A 15662-nucleotide genomic window follows, 5' to 3' on the forward strand; every position below is an offset into this window, starting at 1 on the left:
GTTTTTATGATGTTTGGACATTATACTACACTATGATGTTTTTTTATGAATTTTGGATATCATACTATACGATAACATTTTTTTTTAATGATTTTTGTACAACATACTACAGTATTGTTAGCCACCCCCAAAAAGGGATACTCATGCGGGAGGAAGGATTATTCGGGATAAGGAATATCACATTATCTTCTTTTACTGAAGAGTTGCAAAAGTAGTACAGTCTGGAGAACGCTTTAACTCCACTGCTGACAAACTTTCCACACCTGAGCAGGTGAGCAAACACAACGACATGCTCAAAGGTGAAAATTAAACTTCAAACCACCTACGTATATCTGGTAGCATGGTAACGTTTTTGCAACAAATACTGTGGTTATTTCAACATGTCAGATTATCTGAACATGACTGATGCTCAGTGCAAAATATTATGGGAAATAGGAAAAATAATAGCAAAATAATACCAGTATTACACTAACCCCCTCTTTCAAACAGCTGGATTAAACAATCAGTCATTTATTTCAACTCTCCTGACAATGAACTGGGGGTCGCACTTCACGTCCCCTAAGAGTTTCCCTTGTAAGTGGTCCTTGGCTGTCTTCGTCTGAATCCGACGTATGTATCTCATTCTGGTGTTGGCGTGATGCAGCTTTCCTGCACCTGCGTGCTGCAACCTGTCACTTGCATTTTCTTCTTTGATGCTTGGAAGGGTCCAACCCAGATACATGGTACATGGTCAGTAGACACAAGCTTTGGTGCAGTTGGAGGTGACTCAGGTGGTGTGAACGGCTCCTGGCACTGTGAGAGGACTTAGTGTCTCTGTAGCCTGATCCATGCAGGAATTATGTCACTCGTGTAAGGCTTTTGCCGATCATGGTGCACGATCTTCTTTTTGCAGAGTCAGGATCTTAAAGAGCACAGGGCCACAGAGAGCTTTGATTATACATGGGCCTCTCCAAGGGGCTTGTAACTTGAGGCTGAAACCTTTCTTTTTTGTGCTGTCTCTGACATCATAGCTTTGCTGCTGAACTCAAGTCATGAGTCCTCTTTTACCTCTGCTGAGCTGCATGGAGATGCTGCTTTTTGACCATGTTTGCATTCTGCCACCCCTAACCAGATGTCCTGCGGCTGATGGACCTTTTTTACCAGCATTAGCATGTTGAATGTGAAATTGGTGCTAGAATTCTGTGCATTGCGGTATGCAGCTGTTGGGGCTGGTGCTGATCTACATAGCAACGGATCATCTGGAGAAGTGTACGACTGAAACGCTTCATCTGTCCATTTGAAGCTGGATGATAGGGCACAGTCCTGGTCTTGGAAATCTGAAAGAGCTGGTAGATGTTCTTGAACAGCGCATTTTCAAAGTTATGGCCCTGGTCTGTATGTAGCTCCAATGGGGCTCCGAAGCACAACATGAAGTTGTTGACCAGTATCTTGGCTGTGGTTTCTGCTCCTTGGTCTTTGATAGGGAATGCCTCCACCCAGCTGATGAACTGATCCATGATGACCAAGATGTACTTATTCCCAGAGGATGAGGTGGGAAATGGACCCAGTACATCAAGGTGCAACCGGTCCATAGGTGCTCCTGTCTGGTAAGTCTGCAGCCTGGCCTTTCATGTAGGACTGCTTGATTTCCGGGCTTTGCACTGGGGACATCGTTGAATGTATTTACAAAGATCACTTTCCATGTGTACCAATGGTAGCTTTGCCTCAGACACTGCAGGGTCTTCGCCTCTCCCAAATGTCCAGACTGTGGTGAGACTGTGGTCATGGCAAACCTGCATGACTTCGGTTTGCAGTGAGGCAGAGATCAATAACAGCAGGAATGGGTTACATCTGTCCGCATTCTCCCAACAGTAGTGCATAACTCCTTGGTGAAGTTCTATTTGTGGCCAACAGAGCAAGTATTTTCTCTCGTGCATCTTTGATCACTTATTCCTTCTCGCTGGACCATGTGTTCCAGGAAAATGACCCTGTCTCTCAACAGATTAGTATAGCACTTCTTTGGTTTTAGCTTAAGCTTGTAGCTGTGGAGGCACTCAAAGATGTCTGCTAAGTGCTGCAATTTTTCCTCAACCCCACTGCCTAGGATGATTACAGGTATATCATCCAGGTAGATGAGAAGCGTTTTCCACTTACACCCTCGGAGGACCAGTTCCAAGGCTCTTACAAAGGCCAAATGGCATCCTGGTGTACTCATAAAGGCCGTACCGGGTGATGAATGCTGTTTTGCCACAATCTTTAGGATCCACAGCAATCTGCCAGTATGCACACTGGAGATCCAAGGTGGAGAAGACGGTGGCTTCTCCCAGGATTTCAAGACACTCGTCTATTTTAGGCAGTGGATAAGCGTCTTTCAGTGTAAGGCTATTCAGATGCCAATAGTCAACACATCAATGGACACCGCCATCCTTTTTGCGAACAAGGAGTGATGCCCACTCAGAGGAGGATGGAACAACTACTCCTGCTTCCAACATTTCTTTGAGGTGCTGCTCTTCCTCCCCACGGACACCCCAGAGGTGTCCGTCGGACTGGTTGGGGTACTGGTCTTGCAGTCCCAGTATCAATTTTATGGGTGACAGTAGAGAGACAGCCAAGGTCTGTATCACTGGCTGCAAAGAGAGACTTGTACTTTTGAAGGAGTTCAATCAATGTCGTCTGCTGATCACTGAGAGCCCCACTTGATAATGTGTACAGGTCTTGCAGGTGTTCTGGTAGATCTACTGCATTTGTTGCTACTTGTCCAACCACTGGCCTGGCTTTCTCACTACTTTCCTCCTCTGGCACATTTTCCCGGTGGCCACTCTCTGGATCAGATGTGATAGGAGGGTCATCTGGAAAGAGCTCCACCAAAACACCAACACAAACTCCAAGGGGCAGGGATGCTGTGGCACTGGAGAAATTACAGAGCCTGAAAGGGACTATGGGTTCCATGTAGATGGCAACACTTCCTGAAGAGACGGCCTCAGTTATGTTGAGTGGTTTCAGAACTGCTGGGAGCCCAGGCTTTTGCTTATCAACTTTTCCCCAAACAAGGCACTCACTTTCAGGTGGCAGGGTAATGTTGTTTTCCAGGAGCACAGATGCCACAGAATAGCCATTGCCATCAATGACCCAGGAAGGCACTGGCTCCTTGCCAACAAACACGGCCAGCGTAGACTGTCATGTCAGCTGCTTGCATTGCGTCAAGGCTCAGGAGACGAGAATTGTGGATTTGGCCAACAAAGACTTTACAGTTGAATTTCCGTCTCCTAATTTCCAGGGTCACCTCCAGTTCAACAAAGGCGCACATTCTGCTTCCAACTGCAACATTCCGGACAGAGGTTTTTCTGAGAGGTTTCCATGCCTCGAGTGGGAGCATATTTTTGACCTCTTTGGATATCACCATGGCTTCTGCTCCAACTGCTGGAACACGTAGGCCATATATTGTTATTTCCATTTGTAGGCTGGGCCCTCTTTTAGTTGTGTGTCCTAGCTGCGGGGTGGGAAGTTGATTCTCCTTACTTGCAGGTCTCCTTGGGGCGCCTTGCTCACTACTTGTGGGAATATCTTTGTGGCTCACTCTCTCATGATGTGCCCTGCTTCCCCACAACGGGAACAGGTGGTTCTACTGGCTTGACTTGGGCTGGGTGATTGTGTTCTCAAGCTTTGAGAGGGCAGTTGCAGTGCTGGTTTCTTTCCACTCTCTTTTTCTTGTGTTCTGTTGCCATAACATGAATACCGCTCCACGCCCCCACCGTCTTTAGCCATCGGCTGCAGGTGCTCCAACTTTAGGTGAAGCTGCTCCACCTTGTCCAACAGCATTTTAAATTGTTCCTCAGTGACATACTTGGGGCTCTGTAAACATCTGAAGGCAGGGAAAAGTTCATCAGGTAAGTCACCTTCTTTATCTGCCCAGGAGATATGTCTAGCCCTTCCTGTCCTTATCTCGGCATCACGGCCCAAGGTTGCCTTAAAGTTATGTTTGTGGGCTTCAGCTCGCTTTTGTGCCAGTGTTTGTGGATCACGATTCATTACCTCATATGCCACATTTTGGCTCTTCAGCCCGTTCAAAAAGGCATCAGTAGCTAGCTGGTCCAGCAGTAATAGGTCTGTTCCAGAGTAAGCCAAGCTCACAAGGTGTCGCACCTCCTCAGCAAACTGCCGAAGATTATTTTCCTTGACAAAGCTCTCCCAGCTTCCTGCGCAGAGTTGAAGGGGGGTCTTTTACACCAAACCTCTGTGTGAGTTGTTCTTTAAGGGGGGTGTAATCTTCACGGATGTGTTCCGGAAAGGAGCAGACATAGTGAATAGCAACCCCACGAAGGCACTCATGGAGCTTATCAACATGCTCTACACCAGTCCATCCGTACCTGCGTGCCTGATGTTCAAAGGGGAGCAGAAATTAATCCGAGTCCTCTTTGCCACAATAAGTTGCTAGCTTGACTTTGGAAGCTTTATGGGGCGGTTGACGCATCATGTCATGTCGATTTCCATTGTTGCCATGAGTTTCATATTGCTCGTGTTAAGCATTGCGTGCTGGAGTGGAAGGCATTCGCTCATCTCTGTGTCGCACAGCTGGGTCATGAGTGGTTGAGGTAGGAGGCTGACCTGCATTGTGTGACCTCTTCCCAAATACCTCTAATTCTGCTGCAAACTGTATGTCCACCTGCTAGTTTGCCCTGGAGGTTCTAATGTTGGTGGAGGAGGGGTTACACCAGCATACTGACTTTGATTACTTGGCACTGTTGACATTGCTCTTGTCATTGCTTGTTGCTCTGGTGTCACATGCTGCAGGACTGGTGTTAAAAGCTATTGAAACTGTTGGGCCTATTGATCTAAAAGCGCTTTGACCCATACCCGTGGCCCCGGATCTGAGGGTCCTGCTGTAGCTCTCAACAATTCCTCATTCTCATCCATTATTTTCTTCTTTCTAGTTTTTTTCTTTTCTCTCTTTTTTATTTTTTTAATTTAATTATTTTTTTCTTCTTTCTTCATTTATTGGTTGACAACATTTCTTAACAAAAAACATTGTATGTTCAGTTTTAAAGTAAGGAAAGGTAACGGTATGTTGTAAAAGCTGTCAACATTAGTTTTTTAATTGTTTCATATTTGAAACAATTCAAAAAGCAGCATCTGCTGGTTAACCCAGCAGTGTTTATGTTGTTTGTGTTACTAATTCATTTAAGTGGAAGAATTTAACCGAGGGATAGAAAAACAATTGAAAACAGAAGGACGACCATTCAAGTGGTAAGTAGTGCTGTTACCTACTTCACAAACTGAGGCTTGCATATTGAAGGGTCAGAGAAAGTAAAAAATTCTATTTGTTTTCTCTCTCTCTCTCTCTCTCTCTCTCGCGCTCGCTCTCAGATTTGTTGAGGCCTGATGGACTTGAGACCCAAATTCCTTGGTAAGCTACAGGCCAGTCTCAAATCTGGCATTTCTGTCTAAGGTCCTTGAGAAAGTTGTCTTAAAACAACTTGTGAATTTCTTGTCACGCAATAATTACTTTGAGCCACTACAGTCTGCATTTCGGTCCCATCACTCTACAGAAACAGCACTCACAAAGGTCCTGAATGATTTGCTATTGGCAACTGACTCAGGCTCAACATCAGTTCTTCTACTGTTGGACCTAAGCGCTGCCTTTGAGACTGTGGATCACGGTATATTGCTTGACAGGCTTAAAAACATGTATGGAATCTCAGGCAGAGTGTTCGAGTAGTTAAAATCATATTTGTCCGACAGATCTCAGTGTGTCCAACACAACTGTAATATCGGAGAAGCGGACAGTCAGGTATGGGGTTCCACAGGGGTCTGTCCTTGGTCCTTTGTTGTTTTCTTTATACTTGGGGTCATTGGGTGATGTTATACGTTCTTTCGGGATTGCCTTCCATTGTTATGCGGACGACCTGCAACTGTATGCACCAATTACTGTTGACAGTTGCTCGGATATACTGAAGCTTGAGGCCTGTTTGGCTGCGGTGAAGAGCTGGCTGGCAGCAAACTTCCTATGTTTAAATTCGGACAAGACTGAGATGATGGTGATTGGTTCAGGGAGACTAAATCATCTAAACAAAATCGCTGGCTGCACCTTAGATGATGGCATCATTCAGTGCAAGGACACTGTTAAAAACCTTGGCGTGACCTTTGATCAGTCTCTTACATTTGTCTCCCACATACGAGAGGTGACAAAAATAGCCTTCTTCCATCTTAGGAGGATTGCTAAGATCCGCTCTTTGTTGTCCTTTAATGATGCCGAGGTTCTTATTCACTCATTTGTGTTTTCAAGACTGGATTATTGTAACGCTCTCCTGTCTGGCTTGCCAAAGAAGAGCTTTCACAGCCTACAAATGGTTCAGAATGCAGCAGCTCGCATTCTGACAGGAGCAAAAAAATATGATCATATTACTCCAGTGCTAGTTTCTCTCCATTGGCTTCCAGTTCATATTAGAGCTGATTTTAAGACACTTCTTTTAACTTATAAAGCTGTGAATGGCATTGGACCATCATATTTAAAGGAACTGGTTGTTCCATACGAACCAGCAAGGTCCTTGCGCTCCCAGGGGACGGGTCTGCTGACTGTCCCTAGAACTAAAAAGAGGACAGTCGGTGCACGGGCTTTTCATTCCCGTGCACCGTCTTTATGGAATGCTCTCCCCACTGACATACGGCAAGCTTGCACAGTAGAGGTGTTCAAAGTTAAAGACCCACTTGTTTTCTATGGTATATGACTCCTAACCAGTTCTTAGCCATTATTTTATCTTGGCTTTTGTTTTATTTTCTTAGCCACTGTTTTTATTTTTATTTTTATTTTTCTTAGTCATGGTTTTTATCTCTTAGCCACTGTTCTTATTCTAAGCCATTGTTTTAAATTCTTAGCCATTGTTTTTAATTCTTAGTCATTGTTTTTATCCGTTATTGCCTTATGGTTTTATCTGTTGTGTGTTTCTGTAAAGGACTTTGAGTTGAAAGCACTATACAAATAAAGTTATTATTATTATTATTAGATGGAATTACTACACTTTTTTATGATTTTTTGAAGCCATACTATACTATGACTATGCTGACTATATTATGAGTTTTTTATAATTTTTGTACATCATAAAATAGTATGACATTTTTTAATGATTTTTTGACATCATACTTTAATATGATCTTTTTTTCTGATTTTTGCACAACATATTATAATTTGACTTTTTTCATAATTTTTGGATGACATATTATACTATGATGTTATTCATGATTTTTAAAACACATATGACATTTTTTATGGTTTTTGGACATCAATAAATAGAATGGCATTTTTTTATGATTTTTGGATGACATATTATACTATGATGTTTTCATGATTTATGGACATCATACAACAGAATGACATGCTTTTTCTTTGCTTGTTTTGGACAAAATACTATAGTATGATATTGTTATGAATTTTGGACAACATACCATACTTGTTAAGGCAGTTCAAAATTGGGACCCAAAAGCAGACACCAGAAGACTGAACTGTTTAGCCGGTTTATTTTAGGAAAAAAAAAGGAAAGTTGGTTGAAGGCTTGGCTGGAGTGGACAGGCTGAGGAGGTTGGATTCGGTGGAGCAGGGCAGGCGGTGGAGTGGAAGGTGGAGAAACCAAATTGGCTGCTGAAGACAGAGGTGAGGCAGGTCAAGTCTTGTAAAGTGGTGGAGCTGGCATGGAGGATCTGAGGCACAGAGGAAAAACAGGTAAACTGGTTGTTCAGGAACAAAACCACAAATGAGCCAAATAATCATAGGTAAGGAGGCCTAGACGTCTGTACCGCTACAGAGACTGAACGATCTGGCGGAGTCTGGAGGTCTGAACCAGGGTTATATACACTGCAGGGCTTGATTGGAGATTAGGTGCAGGTGAGGAGAACCAGCAGCTGCAGGAGATCAGATGGGCAGGCAGGAGGAGGGAACCCAGAGTCCACGCCCAGCAACACAGAGGCAGGAGGAGAGAGCCAGAAGTCCACGCCCAGCAACACAGACAGACTGAGACAAACATGACACAATAGGGAGGGGAAGAAACAACAGGAAAACACAAGGAAAGGGAGAGGCTAAGCCTAACCCCTAACAATACTGTGACTTTTTTAAAGATTTTTGGACGACCTACGATAGTATCACATTTTTTAATAATTTTTGGATGACATAATATAGTGTGATGTTCTTCATGGTGTTTGGATGACTTACTATACTATGACATTTTTTAAAGATTTTTGGACGACATATTACACTATGAAGTTTTATATGATCTTTGGCAACATACTTTACTATGACGTTTTTCGTGAATTTTGGATGACATATTATACCATGACATTTTTCATAATTCTTGGACAACACAATAGACTATATTGTTTTTGATGAATTTAAAGGACATACTACGTACTATACACACTATACTATACTATACACACTATAACCTTTCTTTCTATTTTTGGTAGGGCTGTCAGTCGATTGAAATATTTAACTGCAATTCATTGCATGATTGTCCATAGTTAACTTGCAGTAAATCGCAAATTAATCACACTTTTTTTTCTGTTCTAAAGGTACCTTCAAGGGTCCTTTTTCATTTTTTTGTACTCTTATCAATATCGGAGAGGACAAATATGCTTGTTTTATGCAAATGTACGTATGTTATTCCTGCAACAATCCAGATTAAAGACACTTACTCTATTCTCTAACAGTTACTCTCCAGAGTAACCTAACTGCATGCTGAAAAATATACTGAAAGATAAAACTTCAGCATATTTATGTAGAGAAACTGTGATGGCTCGTTGGAGGCTATCTGCGACGCAGGGTGCATACTCAAACAGGAGCGGCCTAGCCGCTGCAGTCATGGAGCGTGCATCGGTGGTCAGTGTGCTGACTTCATGTTCAGTGTCCCGCTGTCTGGCTACGTGCATTAGGTCCACTGTAGTCTGCCTGTGGCAAGGAGGAGGAGGAGGGCTCAGCCCATTAGCTGTGTGTTTGGCTAGCAAGTGGTATTTAAGACTGCTGTTTTCTGAATTTTGTTTTTATGTTTAGTATGATACATTATATTATTGTTCTTTTTATATTTATTTATATTTTTATTTTTATATTTTATTTATATTTTTATGTATCTTATTGTATATTTTACCCCAAAATATTCTATGGCCCATACTATACTATGATGTTTTTGTTGCATTTTGGATGAGAATCTATATTATTTTTCTTTTATTATTTACTGACAATGTACTTTGCTATGACTTTTCAATGATTGTTGAATGACATACTATACTATGACAGCCACCAAGGTGACTGTCAACAGACTCTTTATTCACTGGTTGCACAATGAACTGACACATACAGATGAATGTACATGAGACAGAATAACTGGCCTGTGGTACAGTGTCCACCTACACAAAGAAGGAAATTAGTGTGCCGGAATGTTGCTTGGCAACAGTCCAGTCCCAGTCCAGTTTTGGAAATATTTGTGTTGGCAGAGCCAAATAAATTGTTATGAAACAAATAAATCATAAGCTGGCATCGCTTGTGACTGTTATCTTATGAGTGGTGACTGTTGAACTGTTGTATAAAAAAAATATCACACTTGAGGTTGTGCTGTTGTGCCGAATATGAGCACGACTGTGATTATCTTCAGCTCTTCAATTATGGACTGATGCCTATGACTGAATCCCAGCCGTGCTGATGTTCAGTCCAACATCACACCCCTCAGTTTAAGATTGTTTAAATACATTTAGTCAGGACAGAAAACCAAAACATCTGTCTCTCTCGTGCAGGATTTGTCTTTAGAATGTAAAGCAGTTCATTAAGGATGTGCTCTGCAGTGAGAAGGGATCCTGTGTTGAAAGTTGGTGGTCTGGCTCTCTTTGTTTCTTTCATTCGACCTTGACTCAGCTCTGTGGAGTCCAGTTGGCTCCTCTAATCTGCCTGCACTCTGAGCCTCTGCCTATTGTTTGTATTTGTGTGTCTGTGTGTGTGTGCACGGGCACTGATGTGAGTCGTGGTGTGGACAAAAAGCTTAGTTATAGGATGCAGCCTTTCTGGCTCACACAGTGTGTCCTATTATCACCAACATATTGGACTGGTAGGCTACATTACTCACAGTGTTGGCACAGTACCAACAGCCTCAGCTCTCTTTCATCATCATCTGCAATACTGCAGGTTTTGCATGATGACAGACTGAGAGTATTATGAAAAAAAATCAGAATCAGTCAGCCCTGTCTGCTCCACACCTCCATCGGCACGGGCTTTAAAATGCACAACAGAGCCACGAAATTCAAAGCCTTTCCACCGAGTAGTTCTCTCTTCATATCCAGATTTTATTGTATTTACATATCACATTCACTGTAAACATGTGCTGCCATATGGTAAATGGACTGTAGCAATTTTGGTGATCCCCTGACTTTTCCTCAGTGCCACTAGTAGGTTGACATTTTTGGTTAATGTTTAAATGGCTCTATCATGTAGCGATAGCGCTTTTTTAAGTGTTTTCAAGTGCTTTCACGGGACATGTCACATACACCCATTCACATACACATTCACACAGTAAAGGCAGAGGCTACCTACTAGGTGGTAACCATTCACACGCTGCATCAGGAGCAAATTGGGGTTCAGTATTTTCAGGTTTTCAATTGTTTGAGGTTTGACTCTTTTAAATATTTTATTCCACTGTGTCCTCTTCTTCTGCAATGGATTAATGGCCATGCCTGGATATTAACTCCATCAACCATTTATCTCCATAGAATCCAACCCGATCTCATGTTAAACGGTAAAATTCAGCTGCTTTTACAGGGCTTTTGGTGTAAGATTACAACACCAAAAGCCACCTTTTGGGTCCATAATATGCCGCTCGATGGCGGCAGCTGAGAATGCAGACGGACAGAATCTGTTGCTGTGTTATTACACGCCAGTGGATGGCGTGATGCACCGCTGAATGGCACCTGGTTAAAATGCTGCCAGTAACAACGTAGTATAAGAAGCACAAAGGTCCCTGGGGTGGGCAGGAGGGGCGGTGGAATAATCCAACAAACCGCTGATTTTTATGCAGGAGTCCACTGTTTACTGAATACGAAATACCACTTTGAATGCGATGGGTTTTTTTTTTTTACATCTTACCGTGTGCCTCCCTCCCCTAATCCTAACCATACATGCCAGCATGTGCTTCTGTTGATGTCTCGCATAATTCTGTCATGTGCTTGTGTTGACATCAAAGTAGCAGTATCCTGGACCAAAATAGCATAGATCTTAATATAGAGCGTAGCATCTACACATGGAATTCCACTGCAAAATGACAGCATGTTGAATAATCACACTATATTTGATGGAAGCAAGCATTAATTAACATTTTCTTAAAACAATTTTCTGGAAATAAAAAAAAAATAAAAATTTGGATGGGAACTTGGCTTAAGTCAAAAGTAAGACGAGTCTCATGAGGTGATTATTCTGGACAACGCATATCTGGTTGCTTGAAGCAGGTTTAATCACAAGAATGATATATTGCATACAGCTCTGTCCAAAAAGAAAACCTTGAACTCTGAAATTGATTTTACAAAAGAGTCTACAATCATGTCTGCAGCTCTGTGAGGCTGCACTTAGGTGGTCCTCTGAGCAAACATATAATGTCAGCATACAACGCTAACATGCTAGTGTTAAGCTGGTATAATGCCTGCGCTGGTGGTCATCTTCAGCCCATAGCAACGGTCATCTGTAATCATCATTCAAAAAGAGAAACCAGAAGACTGTCTTGACGCTAGTTAGCCAGTTTGTACATTTCCTTACGTGGTATGAAAGTCCTCAAATCTTCCAAAGACATGTGCAGGTAAACCAGCCAAACCTCTGGTTTAGTGCTCTGCTAATTTAAATGGGGGTACAATAGACTTCCAAAATTTTATTGGACTGAATGGTTCAAATCCTAATAGTTAACTGAAAAATTTCAAAATACGCCCTCCTACTGACGGTCTCCCCTTTTTGTCCTAAGCCCCCCCCCCCACCAGACCAGTATATGTACCAGCCCCATACAGTAACCCAGTGCAACAGTAAAGCTAAAAAAAAAACAAAAAAACTGCCTACCCTTGAGTTAACACAAACTTCTTGCTGAGACTGATGGGAATAGCGGGTATTTAGTCATAAACTAAAAAAAATAAAATAAACTGGACATGATAATAATATGATGATGATGATAATATGTATGTATATATGTATATATGTACAGTCTCTTAGTTTTTTAGTTTTTTTAAGCGCATTCCTTTATATTCTATTAATAATGTGTGCTCTTTATTCTCTTGTTCTTACTGCATGGCGCTGCTATATCCCAATTTCTCAGTTTTGAGATCAATAAAGTATATCTGTCTATCTATCTATCTATCTATCTATCTATCTATCTATCTATAACGGCACCAGTTGAAAAAAGTCTAAGGAAAACCATTGTCATTTCAATTCATCCTAAAAAGAAAAAATGTCTAAACCCAATGGCAATCCATCCAATAATGATAGAGCCATTTCAACATGAACCAAAAATGTCAACCTACTTGTGGCACTGAGGAAAAGTCAGGGGATCACCAATGTCAGTCGAGTTTATCCACGGGGACTGTGGAGCAAAATGTCAATCCACTTTTGACAATCCACAATCCTCTCCTCGTCCTTTCTCATATTTTTCAGGCTTTGATAATTGTGGAGAGAAAAACAACAAGGGAAAGGAGAAGCCAGGTAAATCCATGAGAGGATCAGAATATCATTGGCATGCTTTTGGGGCTACAGGTACATTTTTTATGTAAATTGACTATGTCTTATAGTCTTAAATCCTGGCTTCCTAATGTGAACTGTGAAGTCTGAGTATTGTACCAGAAAATCTTTTGGATTGTGCAACATCTTCTCATCCCAAGTCATCACATTTTGCTGCCTTCAGTGGACTTCCACATCCACATATTATGCTCTAGATATCCTTCTGTGTCTGTTGTTTTGGGGCCCACAACCAACAAAAGCACAATGCAACCAAGCAGGGAGGCCAACAAATTCACATGGTATATATTAGGCTACTAAGGCATGGGTGGTTAGTTTTAGGCACAAAAGCTGCTGGTAAGGTTTTAGAAAAGAAAAAAAAAATCATGGTTTGGCTCTTAATCCAAATGGGACGCTAACACCAACCTCCTGGGTGAAAGTCCAGGATTTCTCAGACCTATCCAACAACCCCCCTTCCACCTATGGACTCCCTTGTGTTCCTTACATAACATTGTTAGCATCAGTGTTTTAACCTGACATAGTCCAGCGGTGTATCATACAGCCACGACAGGGTCCGTTTGGCCGCTTTATCAACTGTTGCTGCCTGTCCACATATCATACTGCTGCGCCTGGTGTTGCCTGGCCAATTGGCAGTGTATTACACAGCAAAAGGTTCCATCTGACTGTGTTACAAACTGAGAAAGCCCTGCGGCTTATCATACCACTGCAGAAAGTGGCTTAATCTTATGCCTCAATCACTAACAAAGTGATAGATGATGCATTTCGGAATGAAAACAGGCTGGACAGTGTGACCGACTCACAGACGGGCTTGGTTTGATGCAGTGACCTGCTGTCTGATGTTGCTGAATATTCCTATGTGATCTCAATTATGTCTGTACATTATTTGACTAGATGAAATTGTCTAGTCTTTCTATTTTTTGCCAGTACTTTTTTTCTGCATGTTGTAGTTGGGTGGCATCATGAACAGAGAGAACACATTAGGGCAAGGATTGAACCCTGAGGGACTTCACATGGAAAAATGATCTGAAACAGCAATCTCTCCATGGCAATGAAAGAAAAAATCATTTGTGTTAACAAAGACAAATTTAATAAAGAACAGAGTTGACTAAACATGAATGTGTAGGCACATAACTCAGTACATTTCCATGCACAGTCAAGTGGAGCTACAGTTATTGCTCAGTTAGGCCTTTTAATTGAACTGCTGTCCTTGTCCCAGCACCAAGCACCGGGGGATAATCCATTTATTGATGGAAGTCCGACTCCACCACGGTAGGTGGAGTTATGCCCTCTTTCAGCTAGTTGCTGATGTGTGGTTCTCGCTCTGGCACTTGCTCATACCTTGGTCATGTTTTTTTACAGTACATCTGTTACAGTTAGATGTGCAGATTGGAGTGGACAACTTGGTGACTGCTCCTGTTCTGATTGTTGCAACATTTGTGAGGTGTGGAGTGTCTCAGACTGGACGTTAAAACTCACAACACAAATTGTATTTGAGAGAAAGGAATCCACTCATCAGGCTGTATATTTTCATTCAGTTTATTCTTCTTATTCAGGCACAAACCCTTCCAAAGCAAAGTGTCAAGCTGATAAGTGTGATATAGAAATGTTTTATGATGGATAATGCCAGGAATGCTCAGTGAGAGCATCTGCTTGACTCTACATCCACACACAAGAGGGATGAAGTGCTGTGTGAGCACCCATCGATTACCAATCCAGTGTCTTCTCCCCAGTGTACACATTCTCATATATAACCAGACAGCCGTGATGGATAAGTAGCAGAATTGCGGATTTTATGATTAATTAGATAGTATCTGTTGTTAAGCCTGTCTGAGGTGTAAAGATTGCTGGAGTTGCTGTGACGTTAATCTGTTCATCCCCCTCTCTTTTAGGCTCTATTGCCAGCTGACAGTCCTTTATTGCCTCATGATGACACACACATGCCTGGGAGAGGTTGTCACCGTTTAGCCTATTTGACACAGAGAAAAGAGATACCTATTACCTCTCTTCACTCATCAATAAAATGACTGATTGTTGTTACCTGCTTTGTTACAGGGTTGTTTATCCAGTTGTGTACTGGGTTTTATGTTTCTTGCACAGATTTTAATATTTACTCAGCAAAAACATACAAGTGATATTTTGCTACTAGTGCAGACTTTAATTGTACAAAGTCATTCTTCTATGCATTTGGTCCACATATCACAAGCTCTAGCTAGATTGTCATGAAATTACATTCTCAACCCAACTCATCACATGTTGCAGCTTTGTCAGGACTCCCACGTCGATATATTATGAGTTAGGTGTCCTTCTGCATCTATTGTGGATGCTTCTACTCTGATGTCAACAAATGCACATTGTCGGATGCATGATGAAAATGCATCATCTCATTGTCAATGCATGGAATGCCACAATGTTAACACACATGATATAATTATTGACCTTTAACTCTAATATGTTTCTGTGTTCTGAGAAGTTTTGAGACATTGACCTCCAAAAGTCCAAAAATGCATGAAACTTAAAAAAATAACACCTCACATTATGTCAATTAGTTGTCACAGAATACAAAGATATGAATAATTCAATTTTACCAAAAATGTCTGATAGAATTTTGATGATGATAGTATTTTATCTGAAAAATGTTCTTACCCAAGTGAAAAAGGACAGTTCTCTCCATGACAACATTGCAAATTGACATTTTACATGATTTAGTAAAAAATGGGATTCATGCAGCCTGAGTGCTTTTACTCTTTTCATGTCCACTGCGCAGTAATAAAAGAGAAGACATGCAGCTGCTCAGCATGGAGGAAAGACAGAGGAGTTTAGAATAGGAGGCAAGAACACATCTCATTCACTGCTGGGAGAGAACAAGAGTTGCACTATAGACGAGCGACTCAGCCTCAGCAATAGAAAATCTCTGCACATCTCTCATCCTCTAACACTGCACTCCATTCTC

Source organism: Plectropomus leopardus, chromosome 14 (assembly GCF_026936395.1).
Source record: "Plectropomus leopardus strain MGB_pleo_1.0 chromosome 14, ASM2693639v1, whole genome shotgun sequence".
Taxonomy (NCBI): domain Eukaryota; kingdom Metazoa; phylum Chordata; class Actinopteri; order Perciformes; family Serranidae; genus Plectropomus; species Plectropomus leopardus.